Source organism: Scylla paramamosain, chromosome 14 (assembly GCF_035594125.1).
Source record: "Scylla paramamosain isolate STU-SP2022 chromosome 14, ASM3559412v1, whole genome shotgun sequence".
NCBI lineage: Eukaryota > Metazoa > Arthropoda > Malacostraca > Decapoda > Portunidae > Scylla > Scylla paramamosain.
Genome location: NC_087164.1, coordinates 6,732,423 through 6,737,422, shown reverse-complemented (window position 1 = coordinate 6,737,422; position 5,000 = coordinate 6,732,423). Strand labels below are relative to the sequence as shown.

The following is a 5,000-nucleotide window of genomic DNA, read 5'->3' as shown; positions in this document are numbered from 1 at the left end:
TACACAATGTGAACATGTAGCGATATGACATGCTTTTTCTTTCTTATATCTAAGTATCTAACATTTCAAGTGAATGGTATGACTTTAATATGATGAATAGCAGCATTTGGGAATATATTTTCTTTCTGATGAGCGTTGGTATCTATATATTCCTCACTGGTAGTTCGTAACATTAAATTAAATGTACAATAACAATAAAGTCGTGGACCTGTTCTTCGCATCGTATCAGATTGATAACAATGTGGAAGTCTTTGTTGACTGCGTAACACTGGCTGTTTAGTTTTCAATGAATAAGTTAGACGAAATAATACTGTAGGTGTGTGTGTGTGTGTGTGTGTGTGTGTGTGTGTGTGTGTGTGTGTGTGTGTGTGTGTGTGTGTGTGTGTGTGTGTGTGTGTGTGTGTGTGTGTGTGTGTGTGTGTTTATCCTGATCTGATCGATGAATTTTTACCTTTGAACTGTAAGTTTTCAGAGATGCGGCAAGCATACAGGGAATAAATTTGTTCGTTTACCAACTAATTATGGAATTCCATGACAAAAGTTATTTTAAGCAACCATTGGAATTTGTATGGTAGCATAATTGTTACCATACTTCTTAACAGAAACATGAAGTTTCGTTTAAAATGTTTTCTTTTTCACTTACCCGTTATACTTCCTGTGATAATAATTAACGAATATTTTATATTTTCTCTCCACTGTAGTTTTTACAAAAGTCAGCAATTTTCTAAAGATGGTTTTTCTGTATTGTCCCTACGCTAAACAAGAATGAGATTGCATTGGGACTAAGTTAGGCAGTGTACCAGACAACATTTTTTCCTCTTTCCTTCATTTTTAAAGAATTACAGCAATATACAGTACGGGATACTTGTGTTCCGTATTTAGTAAGGCCTCTTCATTAAAAATCAGCTTAGATTCTCTAAAACTTCAAAATAATGGTATTATATGAGAGCTGAATAATTACAATAGCATTCAGCGTCTATAACATCTAGTTTAGTTTGTACTTTCATTTCCAACCCCCCAAACAGGAGCCTTTCATGGGAAGATGGGATTTGTGTTCATGTGCTGGTTTGTGTCATCTCACAGTAAAGCCAGCAGGTCAATCTCCTCCTCCCTCTGCTCAAGAGAAACGTTTTGATTGATTTTATTATTATTATTTTTTTTTCATTTTTTTTTTTTATTCCAACAGGTCAGAAGATGGAATCGTATTATCCCGAAACGTAATATATATATATATATATATATATATATATATATATATATATATATATATATATATATATATATATATATATATATATATATATATATATATATATATATATATATATATATATATATATATATATATATATATATATATATATATATATATATATATATATATATATATATATATATATATATATATATATATATATATATATATATATATATATATATATATATATATATATTCAGTTTGACGCTTCTCTCTCTCTCTCTCTCTCTCTCTCTCTCTCTCTCTCTCTCTCTCTCTCTCTCTCTCTCTCTCTCTCTCTCTCTCTCTCTCTCTCTCTCTCTCTCTCTCTCTCTCTTTTTTTTTTTTTACACAAATCAATACATAGTTAAAGAGTATGTTACAAAATATTTTTACATATAATGTAGCACTTTTACAGGCTAAAGGGAAAATTTTTAGTGTTTCCTATCTAAAAGCCTAACTCAAAATGTTACTAACAATTGTTACTCTGGTGTTTATGGCAACCAGACATTCACACATTCCTTGAATTGCTGCAAATTCATTTTACTGAAGTCTATCTGTGCAGCAATTAAGGTGTTCCATAGTTTACCGTAATGATGGACGTACTGGCGTTGATGGTGCCAAGTACGGCATTGACACTGAAATAATTCAGCAGGCATTAAAGTGACAGCCCGGGTGGTCACTTGTGCCCACCACAGGGGCTGGCGGAGAGCTTGGAGATGTGGTATTCGCTGTTGCTGTATTTTGTTATCACAGCGAGGCCCGCTACATCCCTGCGACGTTGAAGGGAGTGAAGCTTTGGCTCGTTTCTGTCCCCACTGTCCTTCATGAGCCTCACTGCCCGAGCCTGTACCCTGCCCAGGAGGGAAAGATGCCTGCTCGCCGCTCCTCCCCAAGCAAGGCACAAGTACTCCAGAGAGGAACGAACTTGAGCCTTGTACAAGATCTCCAGGCCTTTGTCGTCAAGGAGCCACGACATCCTTCTGAGTGACGCCAGCTTACCCAACGCCTCCCTGGCTATGTGGTGCCTGAAGGTCAGTGTGGAGTCATATGTGACCCCCAGTACATCCATCTTGTCTTGCCTCCGTATAGCTTGCCCCTCAAAGCTGAGTTGGAGGGGCGTCCTCGACCTTGAGATGACTGACATTTGTGTTTTGTTTGGGGCAAATTTTACTTGCCACTTGCTGCCCCACGACACAATGCAGTTCAGGGTGATGTTCATGTGGTCGGCCGTGGCAGTCTCCTCCCCTGAGCTGTAGCTCTGAGCCAGCGTGAGGTCATCAGCATAAGCTCTTATACTGGGGATTAAGTGCAAGAGGTCGTTTATGTAGATGTTCCAGAGCATGGGACCGAGACAGCTTCCCTGAGGAACACCTGCTCTTACTGCATGCTGTTCAGACTCCTGGCCATCAATGACCACTTTGAGATTCCTCTCTCTCAAGTAATCACCAAACAGCAACAAAAGGGGCCCATCCACACCTGCTGCACGAAGCTTTGCAAGGAGACCTGCATGCCACACCTTGTCAAAGGCCCCTTCGATGTCAAGGGCAACAACTGCAGTGGCCTTCCCTGCATCCAGAGCAGCACTCCACTCCGAGGTGAGCAGCAGGTGCAGGTCAGCGGCCGATTGCCCGGCCTGAACCCAAACTGCCGGCCACACAGTAGGTGGTGCTTCTCAAGGTGCTCTGTGACTCTTGAGGCCACTATGGACTCGAGCACCTTGCTGAGCACTGGCAGCAGGGACACCGGACAATAGTTTTTAACCAATGTTTTTTTTCATTTTTCTTGTGTACTGGCACAACACTAGCCACTTTCCAGATACTTGGCCACCTGCTGGTCCGTAAGCACTGGTTGAATATCGTAGAGAGTGGGCGAGCCAGCTCATCAGCATACTGGCGAAGAAGGCGTGGGCTAACGTTATCAGGACCCACTGCTTTTGTCATGTCAAGTTTTGAAAGCACTGCATTCACTTCCACTTCACTCGTTGTGGCAAATGATAATTTTTCTCTCACTATGTTTGGTAGTGAGGGTGGAGGTCTTTTACGGTCGGAGACGCACATCTTATCAGTGAAGTGCTTGGCCAGGAGGTTTGCTTTATCTCGGGCAGACTGTGCTATCGTGCCATCATCCCGGTGGAGGGGAGAAATGGTGTTCCCCCTAGACACAACTTGTTGCTCCTTAACAAGACTCCACCAGCATTTGGACCCCACCTGGCCTCCCCGCAGCTTCCTCTTGAGATCTGTCACCCATTGGTTAGAAGCCCAGTCTTGAGTAGCCCTCATGTGGTCGGTTGCCTCCCTGTGTCGCTGTCTGTTCCAGGCTGTGGGATGCCTCTTAAAGGCGAGCCAGGCATGCTACTTTGCGTCGGAGGCAGCTCGACATTCTGGCCCAAACCAGGGTTGGTCTGATGCCTTGGTTTGGTGTGTGGAGTGGGGCACCCAGCAGTCCTGCAGGGTGTGAAGCAGCTCAGTGAACTGCCCCACCTGCTGGTCAGTGTCTCCACATAACATTATCCCAGTCAGTAGTTTTGAGGGAGGCTCACATAGCCTGCTAATTTGCCTTCTCCCACCTCCACAGTGTTCGAGTGTAGCACTCCTCACGCGGCCTCTTGAAACTAATCCTTGTGAGGACTGCCACATGGTCCGAGGTGCCTACAAAGTCTAGGGAAGAACACTGTATGGTATCGGAGGGAAGCTCAGTCACGACTGGATCGAGGGATGATCCAGAGCGGTGGATGGGAAAGGTGACATAGTTGTGCAAGTCGTGCACAACCATGAGTGTGTTAAATGCTTTGCGCACTGTGTTTTGGTTTAAGTCACCAATAATTATCACATTTTCACACTTATTTGCTACCATCATTGCATCTATATTCACTGTTAGGTAATCAATGAGTAAAGTTCCCTGTGACAGGGGGCGATAACACCCAACACACAATAAACCTTTCCCGTTTCTGTCTGTGACTTTTAACACTAGTAATTCAAGCTCCTTGGGCACAGGCTTGGCTGGTTCAATGACCTTAACATTGAGCGTTTCTTTGTAACAAAATGCCACACCTCCACCTTGGGTAGATCGGTCCTTTCTTTGCCAGGCCGAATATCCGCACACACGAGTGTAATTTACTGGCACATTAACATCTAAGAAAGTTTCACACACAAAAACAATGTCAGCACGGTTTTTAATAATCACATTATGCGTGAGTTCACCGACGTTGGTGTGGAAACCTCTTAAATTTGCTGACACTATTTTTACTTCACTAGCGGCCACCTTGGTGTAGTTGTGTGAGGTGTTGTGGCGCGGCTCCTCTCTCTCTCTCTCTCTCTCTCTCTCTCTCTCTCTCTCTCTCTCTCTCTCTCTCTCTCTCTCTCTCTCTCTGACACACACACACACACACACACACACACACACACACACACACACACACACACACACACACACACACACACACACACACACACACACACACACACACACACACACACACACACTTCTTCTTCTTCTTCTCCATGAACTACAGAGTAGATTAATATTTTCACATGATGTTTTGTAATTTCATCGGTTTTCAAGTTATGTCAAGCTTCTCACATAGTAGATAAAAATCGTCGTGGATGTTAGTGTATATAGCTGAGACTTACTTCAATAACACGACTATGTAACACTTTTATAAGGAATATTGCCCATCAGCACGAGAGAATCTGTAGTTGGGTTTTACTCGTATGGTAATGGGGATAATTATAATTCAACAGCAACCATTACTGGTTGGTGT

The 5,000-nt window shown here is 42.7% G+C and overlaps 1 protein-coding gene across 1 annotated transcript in view; it reads right to left on the bottom strand.

The window, feature by feature from the left end:
* Positions 1-5,000, bottom strand: part of LOC135106803 (nephrin-like) — a 75,148-nt gene that overhangs the window by 21,282 nt on the left and 48,866 nt on the right. The window lies entirely within an intron of this gene.